The sequence below is a fragment of the Dermacentor andersoni genome, chromosome 4 (assembly GCF_023375885.2).
Source record: "Dermacentor andersoni chromosome 4, qqDerAnde1_hic_scaffold, whole genome shotgun sequence".
In the NCBI taxonomy this organism is placed as follows: domain Eukaryota; kingdom Metazoa; phylum Arthropoda; class Arachnida; order Ixodida; family Ixodidae; genus Dermacentor; species Dermacentor andersoni.
Genome location: NC_092817.1, coordinates 175,942,363 through 175,960,431, shown reverse-complemented (window position 1 = coordinate 175,960,431; position 18,069 = coordinate 175,942,363). Strand labels below are relative to the sequence as shown.

General features: G+C 45.9%; 1 long non-coding RNA gene across 1 annotated transcript in view; it reads right to left on the bottom strand.

Moving 5' to 3' along the window:
- The window catches only part of LOC129384745 (uncharacterized), a 28,450-nt gene extending 10,684 nt beyond the window's left edge, over positions 1-17,766 (bottom strand). The window contains exons 1-2 of the long non-coding RNA XR_011893697.1: positions 17,443-17,766; positions 9,905-10,021 (exon numbers count right to left, since the gene is read on the bottom strand). This is a non-coding gene — a long non-coding RNA (uncharacterized lncRNA). The remainder of the gene's footprint in view (positions 1-9,904; positions 10,022-17,442) is intronic.
- Between the last annotated feature and the right edge of the window lie 303 nt (positions 17,767-18,069).

The following is an 18,069-nucleotide window of genomic DNA, read 5'->3' as shown; positions in this document are numbered from 1 at the left end:
CAGCATGATTAAGACCTGACAGCGGCCTCATCGGCCTCACATCATCACGCAAGTATTCAACAGCATGGCGTGAACCCTGAGCGCACAGCTCCACCACCGACACCGACCAGCATCATGACCGCGTCACCGGAAGCCCTGGACATACCCAAGTACACCGGATCATTGTACGATTGGCCCGTGGAAGACTGGTTCTGCTTCTTCGAGCTCCGCGCATCCGCTGCATCATGCTCAGAACGGGATATAGTCGCCAACTTCAATGGCTACGTCACCGGTGAGCTATTTCGGTTCTACCTCACGCACATCTTTGAAAACAGCGAATCGTGGGAGAAAATCAACGAAGCGATGGTCAGTCGATTTCAAATATACGTTTCAGATCCCTCAATTATCCACCAGCTGGGAACATATAACGTCGGTTGCTGCACTCATCCACTGTCTCCACGTAGTTATCTTCTTTAGAGCCAACCAAAGTCACGTGTTAGTAGACCGTCGACAACTATCTCGTGTAATGATCCTCCCCAAAAGACAAAAGCAAATCGCGCGCCTACTATTACTTCACCAGGCACAATGGATAAAGTAAATCCTCCGTTCTCTGATAGATATCGAAGTCGCTTTCCTTCAAAGCCAAACCTTCCATCAGGTTTCACTTCCGTGCAGCAATGTCCAATATATGCGTCTTCATCCCGTTATCGTACTCTTACTACCGCTAATGAATCGGATGCGTTCACTGCGTCTTGTACGTGCCTTGCGCCTTGCGCAGGATTGTCTCTGCTTGTTCCGTTTCGCTCTTGATCATGGGGTGGTAGGGCAGCAAGTAGATTACCCTGCTGACTATGAGGCTTCTGACGAGTTTTAGCGTGTCGTCTTCTTTTATCCCATGCCTTCGGTGGGAGACTCTGGTTATCATTCTGCCTACGTGTTCAGCCAACTTCCTGAGTGGGCTGAGTGTGTGGCTACATTCCACATTCCCAGCACTCGTATCATGTTCCTCTCCGGGATGTTTTGCCCCTCCAGTTTCACCTCGAGTGGTGCATCACTGGGGTGCCTTCCTACCCTCAGCAGCTCATACTTCTCTGTAGAGCAGGCTAGTCCTCTTTCCTTGACGTATCTTTCTATGCAGCTTGCTACTTGTTGTAGCTTCTCCTATTTCTCTCCCAGGGATCCATGGTTCACCTAGACCGTGATGTCATCTGCGTACATCGCTTGGTGCATGCCCTGTATTCTGCTGAGACTTTCTTCTAGGCCGATCATCGCCACATTAAAGAGTGTGGGCGAGATGACCTAGCCTTGGGATGTGCCTATGGTTGGGGTGGTGAAGACATCACTCCTCAACTCCCCTAGTCCCACTGTGGCCGTTCTGTTGGTCAGGAAGTGTTTGACATAGTCATGAATTTTTCTCCCACAGTTGGTGTTATTTAGTCCCTCCATTATAGCGGCGTGGCTGACGTTGTCAAAAGCGCCTCAAATGAAACCTCAACTTCTATAGAGGCAGACGTATCCGTAGAAGCCCGTGGTGCAATCACATCCACTGCGGCATCGTCCAGTAATCAAACACCTGGAATTTCAGGTTGCATGGATGAAATCAATAGAACAAGTCAAATTAAGCCATCTTATTTTCCACCGGGACACCACAATAAACCACCAACTCCTTAAGTTCACTTCGCGACATAGAGCATTTACCTCGATCAGCAGCGAATGAAGAGCTGACATACGGCATTTTAGCTGCTTTGCATATTTGGAGCGTTTTCGCGCACACAAGACGCCAACAAACTGCTGACATTGCAGAGGAATTGATGGCACCAGATATCACACATTGCCAACTAACAGAACTGTCCTCTCATCACGACGGCACATGGATAGCAGCCTTACATGTGCTTTCTGAAGAACCTCACACATGGACCTCACCATTAGACAAGTCACAGCAGGGAGCGTTCTTTTTAAACTCCAAGAACAAGTTCAGCTAATGCAAGGAGGAGTCCGATACAGACAATGGCGATGTCTAAAAAGGGCACCATCGACAGAGGAGATGCAATACAAAGGGAGGCATATACGCACAAATTAACTCAACCGAAGAACTCAGCACTTATGGCATTTTCCTACAAATGACCATCGTCAAGAAATTTTACAACGCCACCAATCAAGCGTGATACGAGAAATGCGACAAGAGCGCAAGCAACGGCGAGTATGATAGCTACAATTTTCTGCCGTACTAAAACAAAAAAACCGCCATATGAACAACTTCGTGCAACGAGCACTAGTTTCACACAACACACATGTTCAACCACCACAAGCGAGCTGACTTCATGTCAACGGTAGCTCTCCAGTGACGGCAATCAACCGAAGTCCACCCAATCTTCATTCCGCATGCACTAGCCTCAAGTGCAACCATAGTGCCCTCCCCTGCAAGGAACTTCAATCTTACTCAGTTGTATCAAGAGTTCAACTTGTACTACGATCAATGTTCATGTGCTTCGGCGTGAGTAGATGTCGTACGGAGCGCAACAGCCAGGCCCGTCCCCCAGAGTTATGCTGGACATCACCAGACTGCGATAGTTTGTGAGCTTTAATTAGTATGTAGAGATAAATCAGAACATTGGACCAACTGCACCTAATGACATTTAATTATTTTGTAGTCTGCCATTGTTCCCTCTTGTGTTGCTTGCTGCGCGCTCTCTTTTGGGGGCGGAGGAATGTGTAAGGGAAGACAGCAGGCTGCTGCCTGAAAGGAGAGGAAGACGTAGAATAAAAGGCAGTATTCGAGCCACCATTTTTGTCTCCATCCGCAACCTCCCGCTCGCATCACACAATGTGGACATACTAGTAATGTACACGCAGTGCTTTTATGAGGTGCCGCTAAACACGGGTAGCGCAAGGGTTCACCTTGCTGGCATGACGAATTCGCTGTAGCCGAATTCCGAATACTGCATATGCAATGAGGGTTCTATATGAGCTTGCTTACTGGTCGTCTTGTAAGTTGTTCTAGGTCAGGTAGTACGACACGAACATAGCAGGCACATCAGACAACCCACAGCGCCTAACCACCAGCTGCGAAGAGCTGTCAACATCCGCCATGTCTTCTCGCAGTGTACATCAGGAACCACTGTTTCAAACTCCCCAACAAATTTACACGTGAATGCATTTTAGGCTAAAAGCAGGAGCATTATTTGCTCTGAATAAAAGCAGGTCAATAATAATATAACGCACAAGTTTTTAACACATTTGAAAAATTATGCGGCGTGTGTCACGAAACATGGAACCAAGCAACGCCGGACGTCGCCCCACGCGCATCGTTGACATCGCTATCGCGTGAAATGGGCCCTCTGAAGATCACATTGCGACGCGTGCGAGTGACCGATTTTTTTCGCTCCAGTCGTAGCATCTGAAGCAGGTTTGATGCGTGTTCTTTGGTCAAGCTTGAAACTATGAATCAGAGTTTTGTTCTAGTAATGGTCCCTTGAGTTTCGGGCTGATAGGTCAGATAGCTGAGCGCTAAAATCACTAGTATACCTTTTACATTACAGGTGGAATTGGTCTATGCTTAACTGAATTTGTACTCCTGAGCCTTACTTATATTTCTAAATACCCTAAGCATTCATGTGATCTTAAACCTGGTGCTCTATATGTCTAAAAAAACAGACCCTGTGGATTAAGGAATGCTTACCTCCGGACCCGTGCGCTTGATATTACGCATGTGAGCGATCCAGATACTCGAAGAGCTCCAGCTGTTGGAGTAACATAAGAGAGATAGCTTCGCAGAAGCTCCGTTGGAATGCTTTCTACTGATAAGGCAGCGTGGAATTCCGTACCTAGGTGCAACTGCCTTTTTGCCTGTGCCTCGTGGGGGCTGTTGGCGTGGCCATGCTTTGCGCGTTGCTAATAAGAGACCTACTATAAACCACTTCGTGCATAGCAACGCTGTCTGTGAGAGTGCAAATGCAATTCTTTCTGCTGCTGCTGCGCAACACGATCACTGGTGTGATGACCCTGTAAGGCGTCCTATAGTCACTGTTATTAAATATGTGGTTCTACGCATTACCATAGGGTCTCACAATATTGTAAGAGGCGTAAAGCACGTTGTCTGATTGTGCGAATTAAAGCAAACGTCAATTATTTTCTGGTATCACTATTACCATTCTTCGCTTATAGAAGCAAGAAGGCTCGACCAGCATGTGCACACTCACGGAGAGCTTTTCGGAGGCCAGGTTAACCTTTAACGAAGGAGACTGCATTTGGCACGCAAAGGTGAAAAGAGCAGCTGCGCTGGCTCATATTGCCGTAGGCATATCTAAGTCGAACAAAAATATTTGTATCAAGCACGCCTTTTACTAAAATGTTAGGCACGCGCGAGAAATGAGCCACGTATCATAAACTTCTGCCGCACTTGCTCGAACCCAAGTCGATAAACAGAAATCAAGATGTCCAAAAATAAATTTGAGCTCATTTGCAAGACGTCCACAATGCATGCGAACATAAAGCGATGTACAACATCAGTCGCTACTCTTCAAGTTGATTATACGTGACACATGAAAAAACCCTGACTTGAGGAAAGGTATTCGGAATTATTCATCTACACTATCATCAGGTGATTCCCTGTCGCCCCATGCTTATCTTTTGCGATCTCCTTAGTTAAAGCAATAGATCATATTCACAGTATCAATCAGGTGATAGAGAAATGTGCGGAATATAACCAACCATTATATATAGCTTTCATTGATTATGAGAAAGCGTTTGATTCAGTCGAAACCTCAGCAGTCATGGAGGCACTGCGGAATCAGGGTGTAGACGAGCCGTACGTAAAAATACTGAAAGATATATATAGCGGCTCCACAGCCACTGTAGTCCTCCATAGAGAAAGCAACAAAATCCCTATAAAGAAAGGCGTCAGGCAGGGAGATACGATCTCTCCAATGCTATTCACAGCATGTTTACACGAGGTATTCAGAGACCTGGATTGGGAAAAATTGGGGATAAGAGTAAATGGAGAATACCTTAGTAACTTGCGCTTCGCTGATGATATTGCCCTGCTTAGTAACTCAGGGGACCAACTGCAATGCATGCTCACTGACCTGGAGAGGCAGAGCAGAAGGGTGGGACTAAAAAATAATCTGCAAAAAACTAAAGTAATGTTTAACAGTCTCGGAAGGGAACAGCAGTTTATGATAGGTAGCGAGGCACTGGAAGTGGTAAGGGAATACATCTACTTAGGACAGGTAGTGACTGCGGATCCGGATCATGAGACTGAAATAATCAGAAGAATAAGAATGGGCTGGGGTGCGTTTGGCAGGTATTCTCAGATCATGAACAGCAGGTTGCCATTATCCCTCAAGAGAAAAGTTTATAACAGCTGTGTCTTACCAGTACTCACGTACGGGGCAGAAACCTGGAGGATCACGAAAAGAGTTCTACTTAAATTGAGGACGACGCAACGAGCTATGGAAAGAATGATAGGTGTAACGTTAAGGGATAAGAAAAGAGCAGATTGGGTGAGGGAACAAACGCGCGTTAATGACATCTTAGTTGAAATCAAGAAAAAGAAATGGGCATGGGCAGGACATGTAATGAGGAGGGAAGATAACGATGGTCATTAAGGGTTACGGACTGGATTCCGAGGGAAGGGAAGCGTAGCAGGGGGCGACAGAAAGTTAGGTGGGCAGATGAGATTAGGAAGTTTGGAGGGTCAACATGGCCACAATTAGTACATGACCGGGGCAGTTGGAGAAGTATGGGAGAAGCCTTTGCCCTGCAGTGGGCGTAACCAGGCTGATGATGATGATGATGATGATGATGATAGTTAAAGCTATAGGCAACTCAATGGCAATATGCAATGCTGTGCCAACCTCTTTTCTAAGATGGCATCTGTTACTTCAAACTATATCACTATCTGCGACTGCAGTGAAAGAGTTGCTGTCGGGCCGCAATGCCAATTTCGGAGAGCCGACGTCACATGTCTGTGATTTTGCAGGTGCGACAGCCAGGGTGGCTTGGTGGCTGCGTTTGTGTGACACGCTATATAAATATCGAAACTTAATACGAAAGTGTTATGTTATTATTGACCCTTCTTTAATGGAAGCAAATAATGCGCTTGCTTTCTAAATAAACGAGCACTCTTATGTTTTGTGGTGACTTCGTGGAGCGCAATTAGGCGGGTAATAATATTAAAGTCTGCCAGTGGAGGCGGATCTCCGAGTCTAATTGAAAGACTCTCCATATCCGAGTCTAGAGAAAGCACGCGCTACCCGAACTAAGAGAGAAGGAAGAAGTGAAGAAGCGAAAGGGAATGAAGGCAGGAGAGCTTTCAACGATGATCGACTGAACGCCATCGTATCACGCATCACGGAGAGTGCAAGGGCGACATAAAAATAGCGGGCTACTAAAGCGACTGTTATAGTGGCCGTTGATTGTAAGAAAGTCAAATCAGCTAGTTTTCAGCACTATGATAAGGTTATGTTACTGCTTGCCTCTCGAAAACAGAAGTAAAGGCACCGCTAACAAATGCTAACGCTGCTGATTTGCCATCAGCTGCGTGAGGCACTGCAAGAACGGCAGCACAATTACGAAACCGCCGAATTTGGCGAGCCGACACCGGTAAAAGCGCACTGACGGAGGCTGCAGAGCGCTCACAGGACCGGATACCGGCCGGACCTCGCAATTTATCCGAGGCCGTCGGCGAGAGCAATTCTGGGCACTCCAAAACGGGTTTCAAGCGACCTTAAAGAACCAAGGGAATGAAGTCGTAGCGCTCTTTATCGACCATCAGAACAAGATGACGCGCTCTGCAACGCTACGACACCGCCATCCGAATGTGCCATAACATTAAGTGCGAACTGACGTAGCTGTAGTTCAGGGCTGTTTAGAGTTTTGCGGATAGTGTCTTCTGTGCAGTCGCTGTGTCGGTGCATTCAAATGTATAATAGCAAATGTGAAATATACAAATCATATAATAAGGCACGTCTAGACATTGCAGTTTGGTATACTTTGGTAGTTACCCTTGGAAATATAGGTTATTAAAGGTGCAGCAACCACACGTAGTCCGCTAAATGTTCAAAGTTTAGTGGTTTCTAAGCAGGAAAAGATGACACTACACAATATCAGACACATAAAACTATTGAATTTGCACTTACACGGAAGTACCCTACTGCAATAAACAAAGTAGAGTGTCTATTCCAAGTAACAGCGTTCAATATTCAACTGAAGAATATTTACTGCGATATGGTCTGAGTTGCTTTTAGTCAGATTTAACGAGTACATGCACCTCACAGGTGAGCTAAATAAAAAGAACTTGTTAATGGCGCGGTTAAGCGAACGGGAACTATATGCATAAAAATAAGCACGAATAGAGGGAAAGTTAATGGTCGCGCCTTAGTCGTAACGTTGTACTTCGGGTGCAATCCTGCCATGTCATCTCCCATTGATAAAGCGTTTCGGTGACGTTGCAGTCCTTTGAACTTCTCCGTACGCGCGATTTAATCATAATACTTTTGACCGTATCAAGGATACCACATAACTGTCACTTTTGTATGACGAGTAGCTAGCGCCCACGCAACAATAAAAAAAATGCGACGGCATCGGAAAGCCATTTTGGTTGGTGGGGGACACCTCGGAGACTCACAGCACGTATGGACAAATGGAAATGCATGCAAAATATGTACTATCGCAACCTGTCAGCACATGAAGCCAACGTTAAAAGACACTTCATTTTGACCGACCCGCGGCAGGCTGCTGTCTTGCCTACGGTGGCCATGCCATATGGAGGCCGTTTTTGCTCGCAACGCCTCCACCGCGTCCCCGTCTGAAAGGGGCCCTCTCACGAAAGCTCGCGCTATTGCTCTTTTTCCTGGCACCAGGTTTCACTACAGGTAAATAGTCACGCCACCTCGCTCGAGGCAGCGCCGACAAATCAGGGGTCATCGAGAGAAGAATGCACGGCGATTCCGACGGCCATTTCCAGCTACCACGCCACAGGTGGGCGGAAGCTTTCTCGATTTCTGACAACGAGAGCTTCCCCCCAATTTCGATCCGCGAAATTGTAGCAACTAGATGGATTTACATGTTTAAAACTCCTTCGCTCCTCCCCGCCTGGTTGTTGAACCTGCGACTTCGCTATGGCAGCAGGCTTTGTAGCAATAGCCAAGCAACACGAAGTCGCAACCCCAGCTAAGGCTGCTCTGGACGCACCTTTGACGCCCAGACAGCGACATCAAGGAGGGTCCTCCTAAGTGCCTCGTCGTTAAAGCAACTACCTTTCTTAGGCGGCTTAGGCCATTTTCGTGTCTACTGGTCGGTGGTAAACCGGCTTCCGTTCAGGTTGCGTAGGTCATGCGCTCTAGAGCAGGCCATTTGCAGAGAACGTGGTCTTTCCGATGGCGGTGGTCGAAGGTCAGAGGCGGTGACGAATGGACAAGTTCCGGGAGCGTTCGTCGCCGTGAGCCTTCGGCTTCCGCCAGATGTCGCCTCGCTCTTTGTGAAGCACGTGCAATTGCGCGACAGCTTTGCGATGCCTGAAGGTGTAGATGCTGCACTTCGGTCGATGGTAGCACAATGCGAGAATGCGTTGAGCTTGCTGATAGAGCTGGCTGCTTCTGGCTTGTACTATTATGTGTTGTGACTATGCAAGCTATGCAGCACAGTGCGTTGTGGCTATCAAAAAAAAAAAACTGCGGAGTTTTACGTGCCAGAACCACGATATGATAATGATAAACGCCATAGTGAGGGACCTCGCATTAATTGTAACCGCCAGGGGTTCTTTAACGAGCACCCAATTCAAGGTAGACGGGAATTTTTTCATTTCGTCCCCATGAAGAAGGTGAGGAACATGTAGCAAGAAATTCATTATTTACGGCGAAAATGCTGCATTTATTCCCAGTACCAGCGACACTATTGGCCGGTGGTAGCGCGCCACCATGCGGTTTTTTACCGCTGTATTCCTTCTTTTTTCTTCGGTTAAAACACATTAGCTTTACTGCAAGTGAAAATGGTGAGGTTTGCCTCGCAGATTTACCCTGGTGAAAAATATGGCCATTCTTTGCATTTTTATAGCCTGCATGTTGCTCCATAAAGTCGGTGACATGCATGTTGCGTTCAGAATTTTCTAATTGTCTGTACGGAGATTTTAAAATTATGATGACAAAGTGATCAGTTCGAAGTTATCCCTTTTGCGACTGATGGCTTTTCCGAGCCAAGATGCGCCTGCGTCACTGGTTGACATTCGCCATGGAGACCTTGGCGCTAAAAGCGAAATTCGAAATGGTTAATAGGTACATCGTTCTTTTTGTGGTCGTAATAAAAGCGAGATTGTTTGAATAACGCATGTTGATTAAGCATAACATCGTTTTGTCTGAGCCCCTACTGCTATTGAAGTTCACTAACTTCTTTTTTCTAAGTTTATTTTCTCTCTTGTACTGCCCTAGACAATACCACTGACCGCGAGTCCGGCCTCCTGACCAAATAATTTTAAGACCGCTGGTGTAGGTAGCAGACCAAGTCTTGCAAATCTTGCACAAGATGCACAAAGTTTTTTTACCGAACTGTATATGGCGTATTGATTCTTCGTGCAACAGTTTTCCACAATAAGAATGAAAGCGGCGGAGTGTCTTCTTATTAAGCATTGTGCGCGCTGTTTCGTAAACTGTAAAGCTGCTTCAAAGTCCCACTTTTACTTTAGAAATGCCGTGAACTACCATGTCCAGCCATATCACGTGCCTCAGTTGTTACTATAAGGTTATGACCTGACCGATCATTAATTCGTTAAGGCTGTTCCGAATTATTTAGCTTCATCCGAAATGGCGTGCAAGTGGGGCCACAATCACAAATAGTTCTGCCATACACAGTACGAATAGCATTAGGTCTTGTAAAAGGCTAAGCAACAGTCTCAGTGCATTCGTTTACTATAAGTACGCAACGACCTTACCTTAGCTTTTATACTCTGCTCTGTTTCGACAGTCAGTGCGTGAGTGCTGTTGGAGAAAATGCCGGACTTGTACGCGGGGTCGTACCGGTACTGCCCACGGGCTCCTTCACTGCATACCTTGCGACAATCACAGATAACAAAATCACACAGTTGGCAACATGCATATTAAGTTCTATTGACACAGTTCATGCGAATACCAAGATTGCACAAATAATCAACAAAGTTATGACGCTTTACATCATAAGAACTTAGACCTTAGCTTCAGCGTTTACAAACAAGATGTACGAGCGAAAAAAAAAGGAAGAAGACAAGGAAAGAGCGGCAAGTAGGCTATGGTAGTGCCTGTATACCGTGTTTTCTTTGCAAACTTCTTTTCTTATACCAGCTTTATTAACGTTAGCTGGAACACCATATATTTTTTTATTAGTAGAATAGCCCACATTTCTTTGAATTCTACTACCCATCAACCACGATGAGTCGCATGAGATGCGGGTAGAGGCAACTCTTTCTCCCACCTGTTAGCACAAAACTTTAAAATATACGCATGTCGTCGTTCCCAGTCCATATTAAATATTGTGCAAAAGAGACAGCTTCGTTAAATATGGGATCTTTCTTTTATGAATGAATTGATGGTAACTCAATGCACTCATATAATACCAACTGCAGTCGACAGAGTAATTAACAGTACACTGAGATTGAAAAACACAGTTCCAGGCTACCGCAGGTTCACCATATGCACGGGCATCCAAGTGGTCTCGCTGTATTGTACCGATGCACATTGCTAAGTATTCTAATCATTTTCGGCCACACGCATCTAGATGCCAATTTGTCCAAAATGTAATCCCACTTGAATGACTTGCTTAAATTTATGTTATGACTTGAATGATGCCTACGCCACTTTGGCTTCTTCGGTAGTGTCCGTACCACCTAGCAACGGTGTCTTTTTTGATATTTCATTATTGTTGCATTAGAAAGGGGGACAGGTAGAGGGGGAGAGGCAGGGCTGCACGTCTTTACAGTGGCAAGATAATGGTAATCATAAGTCAAAACGGTGATGCGCAAGTATGTTTCGGTAACTTAAATCAAAATTTGGTGTCACGTGAGCAATTACACGCCTTGTCATGCAAGCGTAGCAGCAGTGTCTCACGTCTCCCACCTTTTCTATTCTGCAGTCTTAGTGCAGAACCCCCATGTATTGTACCTTTTCTTACATTTACATAGCTGACCTTTACTTTTGTGTGTTTTTTTCTCCGAGATCCTGTGAAGCTATTTAGAGTTGACAGCACTGCCACGTCCACACGTACAAACGCCCCTACTTGTGGTAACGATGACAGCCGTCCCCATCCAGTCAGCTTCCGCGTCACCATCGCCATATGACGAAGAAGACGTATTTTTGCGCGTATCGTTATCACCTCCACTGGCGATAAAATCTCGTGATTTTTCTGTTGTGTGCGTTTCCCATGCGTTGGCTGCTCGACTATCGCTCAGCTATGGCAGCTTGCACTGCCGTACCCAGGGATTGTTACACCCGGACACGTCGCCTCCACCCCGCGAATTGCGGCCTTCCAGGCTTCCCTTACGACACTCTGACCCTCCCCGCTGCGGCAAGAGTGAGCGCGCCCCCTCTAAAAAAAAAAAAAAAAAAAAAAAAAAAAAGTTCTGGCTGCGCATCTGGAGGCTTGTATTTGTTCGGGGTCTTCATCCTTGGAAAGATTATGAAATTGGTCATTTCTTGCGCGTATTTCCGCAACCTCAATGGACAGAACTGGAACGCAGGAAGGTGCAACTATGTGCCTCTAAAAGAAGTTGATCAGAACATGGGGATGTTTGCTCACCGAGCCGCATGCTTTCGCATAATCTGTTTACGGCTGTTCAAACTGCTCAAGCCAAGAAATATTTAAATTATCGAGAAAAAAAACGAGGGGCCGTTTATGGCAATTTTATTTAAAGGGGCGTAAAAAATGCATGAGCCATTTCACTCTGTGAAGGTGGGTGCCCCCAAAGCCGCTTAGCGCGCGACACAGAGGTGACACATAGTTTTGAACAAACGTATGATCACATTTATTGTCCTGATCTGCAGTCATCATGACGATGTAGGTGCGCACACACATTCGCGTATCGCCTATGTTATTGAATGTGTCCGTCACGTAAGGTGAGTGGCTCATACTTCTGGCGCTTAAGCAACCGCTCACATCCCAGCAAACGCAACCTCCCCATTACGACAACAAAAGTGAAATTCTACGCTGGAATGATGAGCGCCAACGAAGCTAGTTGTGGAGAAGACGATGACGAACCCGTGAGCAATGTTACGAGCGCGTTCGCGCACTTGCGCTTAGGGGCGGCAACGAGTTAGCTGTTGAAGAAGAAGGCGCTCGAGCCATTACTGATGATAATTCTATGCGCAACTGAGCTACTTGTGGAGGAAGACAACAATGACGAAGACGGGAGGAGTGGCACGAGCCTTACAGGTCCCCGAGCCCACAGAGGCATGTGCGATTGAGCTTGAACCATTTCTGTACTATTACTGAGATCGGCTCTTATCATAATAGTTTCTGCACACCGATGCCCCGGAACCCTGGATCCCAGCAATATACAGCTTCACTGCCAAATTCACCGACGCTTACGATACTCCCTGATGCAATATCTTCGCTGGCCCGAGAAGCTTTCCCGCGCGGCACGTTGCGCAGGAAGGGAATTGTGGTGCGACTGCCTCGCTAATCTGGAGATCGCGAGAACCAGCACATGGGAGACGCTTGTGCGCGATTCACAGCAGCCGCCGCGGACAGACCTTCCATATGTCGCGCGCTACACTGGCGCCATCTCGTAGCCATTGTCACGGCACTACGCTTTTCTTCTCACGCGTTCGCCATATCCTCCTCCGCTTTCTGCCTCATGGATCCGCTGCACCCTCCTCTCCGCTTTTCTCCTCGCGTAGGTCATCCTCCACTGAGCTGTGCGCTTGCTTTCCTCTTACGCTGCTTGCTTTCATCTTAGTTACGACGCGGGGGCATGCCGACACTCGCTGCAGGAACTGGGGCCTGAGAGGAGCGTTCTAAAATGACTTACGGGAATGAAGGGAACGCGGCAAGCGAACAGCCAATACCATAAGGCGGTGGAGGAACACGTCAACACGTGAATGTATATTAGAGTGGCTGTGAAAGCTGGGACTGCGATAAGGTTTTTATGAGCTTTTGAAATGGAGCATATATGACACTTAATATTACTGAAACTTGAGCAAGATGGAAGACATTTATTAGTACGAGTTAATTTTCCTATGATAACTATGTCGAACTGGTGAAAACGCGCTTTGACTTCAATACCTTAGCAGCGGCTCCTCCACTACGATTCAGGGGTCTCATTAATTCATGTCCCTCGAGCAAATCATATTACTTATTCCCGTAGGTAGTAAAGGAGACCACTGTCATTTTGTCCGATAACCCAGTAAAACAATGAAATTTGATTTTCTTACGTTACCGTCAAATAAATTTATCGATAGTCCGTTTTGCCTGTCAAATATGCTTTACAGTGTTACCCTTGGAATAATACCGATATCCGTCAGATATATTGCTTGGTTTGCAGGCAGAAGCATGGTGTGAAGGCTGTAAGCAGCTACATCCTACAGATATGATCGTGAACGTTAAGTTTGCGTTTTTAGAGTTTTATTGAGTTGGTTTTTTTTTCGGCAAACATGACACAATGGGGAGAAGGTGCCTGAGAAGACATCTTGGTTCGCTTTGTCTTTTTTGTTAAGGCTACTTAGTTATCGAAGGAAGCAACGGCAACTAGAACTGAAGAACCGGTATGACATAGTTTTATTGTGATCCATTAGTGCAGCAGGTGAGGAAGAACTTTTATTCCCGACGTGCTTAAAATTGAGGCTCACCTTATGTGTCACAATTCACGTCGCAATACTTTGATTCGAGCTGTTACACGCCGAGGCGCTTACTGCGAAGAAGCCTGCTTTTAAATTTTAACGCGACAGCGTTAAGGAGTGCGTGTCGCAGAAAAGCCGGTGTCGTCGCTGTCGGCGTCCACGGCGTTGGCCGTGAGCGATAAATCCCGGCAGGCACTTCATGAATAAAAAACAAATTGCAAGATAGGTTGGGTGGGAATCGAACCAGGGTCTCCAGAGTGTGAGACGGAGACGTTACCAATCAGCCACGAGCTCGATGCTTCAAAGCTGGGCAAAAGCGCCTCCAGTGAATGCGGTGTTGCCTTAGAAACGAGCCGTAGAAAGTTATACTGCGGTGTATATCGGTAATTATGAACATGTAACTTACAGAAGTCGCCGTTACACGAGTAGTGAAGTGCGTTTCCGCTACATTTCTTCAGCACTTTCCGCATACGCAGAGCCATCTTGTGGCAAACACAAAAGACCCCCTCCTCTCAATATACGGCGCTGCCCCGACAGGTGGCACGCCACGCGCGCGATGGGGTTGTGCGGGGACAGGTGCGAGGTGCGTCGCGTCCCGGACTCCCTCTCCCCTGACGACATTTCTCCTTGCTGCCTCACGGGTTGCAGAATCAAGCGTCCTTCCATTCTTTAGATCACTATCTGTCTATCTCTCTGCCCGTGCCGATCACGACGTTTGGCTGGCGTGCATCGTTTCCCCGGGGCTCCGAGACACCCAGTTCTTTGGTTCGTTCCGCTTGCTCAGGCGCACGTTTCGTTGCCGCGCCGAACGCTCCATTGCTCGACGCTCACCGCGTCCGATGCGGGGTGCCTCGTAAGTGATCGCTGCGCCGTAGCCCATTGTCTTACACTCCTTGGTGGGTTGACAGGAACGCTGTCGCGTTCCACTCTTGAAGACGAAGCTTAAGCTTCCTCCAATTTTTTATAGAGATGACGGCTCAGAATGGTGTTTCATCTTACGCGGAAATCGTAACGGGAGTTCCACAAGGATCAATACTTGGACCTCTTCTGTTTATAATATATATTAACGGCATGTGTGACATCTCCGAGTCTCCTGAATTAGTTATGTATGCAGATGATGCTAACATATTCTTTAAAGCTGCTACTATAACAGAGTTCGAAATTAAAGTTAACAATTACCTGAAGCAAATCTCTTGCTGGTTACAACATAATAAGCTACAAATGAATTCCTCCTAAACAAAATATATGATATTTGCTCCTACTAATAAACCACGTAACTACAATGCGGCTATTCTTTTTGAAGATAGGCTGATAGAGCAGGTAAAATGTCAAAACTTTCTGCGTGTGTGGTTCCAAGAGGATTTGGCCTGGAACATGCACGTTATTAGATTTGGAGTCGCGCCCGTAGGACGATCGGAGGAACTTGGGGCGACAGGACTAGGCGAGCAGGATTTATCTACAGTATCTAAATTTTAAACAAGTGATACATTGACACAGTCTAGCGTGACTTCCATATGGAGCCCGCAAGACGAAGCATACAGCAAACGAGCACACAGCTCAAGAGTACGATCACGAGCACAGAGCACGACGACGAGCACTCCTAGCAGCCGACAAACAGCCGTTTTTAAACACTTCGTGCTCCCTAGATCCCTAGGTGAGGCAAAACGTTCGACGACATCGTAAACAAGCCGCCTCTCTGCGGGATAGTTTACACACACACGTACGCACAGTTTTCACTGCCGATTAGCAGCGTCAAACGTCAACGCAATCGACCTGCTGCTTGCCCATTATCCTGAGTCTTGAAAGGCGCGTTGGTTCCCCGAGCTGACCAGGCATCGTGGCCAGCACTTGTCCCTTGTCCGGCGCCTCTAAATCCCAGAGCTGCCTTTCTCCTGAAGTCGCCACGTGTGTCAGCAGACTAGGTCGGCGGTTGCGGGTACAGTAACAATAGTTGTTCCGCTGATCGCGTTTAGCCATAGCGGCGCCGAGGGGGTGAGGAAGCGCCACCTCGAGGTCCCCACGAAATGAGTCACCGTAGCAATTGTGGTAGGCTTCCATGGTTCTCTTCGGGGAAGCTCGCAACGCTCGCAGCTGCAGCTGGCTGAGGAAATGTTGCCATCTCGGCAGGCCATTCCTAACAACATCGACAAACTTGCTATCGAACTAAGCAGAACTGTTGCTTGCTTATACAGACTGAGCACTCTGGTTCCCCCATGGTTGAAAATTTCATTATACTACGCACTCTTTTATTCTAGATTAACCTACTGCACAATAATTTGGAGCACTACTTCGCAAAAGAATTATAACAAATTTATAGTGCTACAAGAAAGGGTGTTACGCGCATTCGAGGGATATATTATGGCCCTGTACTAAACTTTAGTACCGCACCATTTTTTATGAAACATTCTATGTTAAAGGCAAACCAGACGTATCACTACAAGTTGCTGCAATACATTAAACAAAACAAATCATATTACATCGTGAATGTACCCACCAATCCGCATTACAGCCTTCGACAACATAACATGAGAACGCCAAAAATAAGAAACAATTACGGAAAACAACTAGTCAGTTATCAGGCACCTTCAACTAAATCGCCTACGTGATTTTGAACATGAAATTATATACTATTCGAATAAATCACAAAATAATTTTCTCATTCTGAACAATGCTGAGTTTGGCTGATTAGAACCACAGTATAAATTGTCAGTCTTTTGTTTCTTTAATTTTCTGGTTGTGGTTGGTCTGAAACAAAATGCATCATACTTTGAGTACCCTGTTGGTTTCTCATATTTCTTGTATACATTTTTCGTTTCACGAAAATATATTCTGTCTCGTGACTCTCCAGTTGATTAGAGTATGTATGTATGATGCATGTTGCTGCGCACGGCCTGCGTGCCGAATCGTTGCGGGAGCAGAAGCCTCCGTCAGGCCACATGGCCTTTAGCTTCTGCTTCCTTTCTGTTGTAAGAGGAGAAATTCATTCATTCATTCATTCATTCATTCATTCATTCATTCATTCATTCATTCATTCATTCATTCATTCATTTGGCAATATACATCTTCGTTTTGTGATAGAGAATTGAAACGGCGGTATTTTTTGTACAAGGTTCATTATACTGTGGGAGTTCGCATAAAGAAATCGCTGATATAGCACGCGCGCTTTTCTTGACATGAACATATTTTTTTCTACATCGAATGTATCATAGTTTGCCATGGTCATTTTATATCTCGCCGTGATTGTTGTGCTTACAACATGAGAGGGATATTTTCGTTCTGGAATACCTATTGGTGTGCCCAGCTACAATAGATCGTTCAATGATTTTGCTTTGCCGGGCCGTAAAACGCAGAACGACAGCAACAAGTCAAATTCCCCCTGCATTAAATTCTAAATTCAACTTCATTGTGAGGCTGCCAACTTAATATTATGATGCATCTCTTTCATCCTCCACATAGGGCTGCAACAATGTTTCATCATGCTGGAACTGAATGTAGTGACTAAAATTTTTTAATGCAAATCGAATAGATGTGTTTGAAAGAAACTGGCTAGGTTTTCCACTCTTATCTCTGCTCTCTACATTTTTTGTCGTTTAGACGAGGTTATTCTAGCTAACAAACAAATAAATAAGCCTGGTTAAGTCCATAAACAGAAGTTTCAACTTACCGAGTAGGGATTGACATCCACAGTTCTTGTGACATTGTCGCATTTTTCGAATAATCCCACCTTAGAACCACTTGCCGTGAACCAGCGCGCCTTTAGGGTCATTGACACTGCATATACAAATTCCCTAGTTTCATTCGGTTTGCAATTTGCTAAATAGGTGCGCATGGTATCCAGGAAATCCACAGCCTCTATCTATTAGAGAAAGCAAAGGGCAACAGTTAATCAGGCAAGCTTTTTAGAGGCATAGATTTCCGCGCTGCAGCAACTCAACCAGCTTAGGTCTTCTGCTTTGATGTGCTCCATATAATGATACACTAGATTGCGACGGCAACACAGGCAATCACGAAATACATAGCGAATGTGTGCCTTATGATACGGCCGCTACAACAGAACGCACACGTATGAAAGAAATGGAACAGGTGCTGCATAAGCAGCACTAAGCAATTATAACAGCGAAACCAACGCTGGCGGCTAATTCTTCGTTTTGTTTGACTTATCGTTATTATTCTATATTAACACATCGTTATTATTTAATATATCACGTCTTGTATTCACTAACTGACTTGTACTCATTTCCCCTGCATTCAATAATTTTTACTGTAAGTAGGTTATATCCCCAGTACCCAC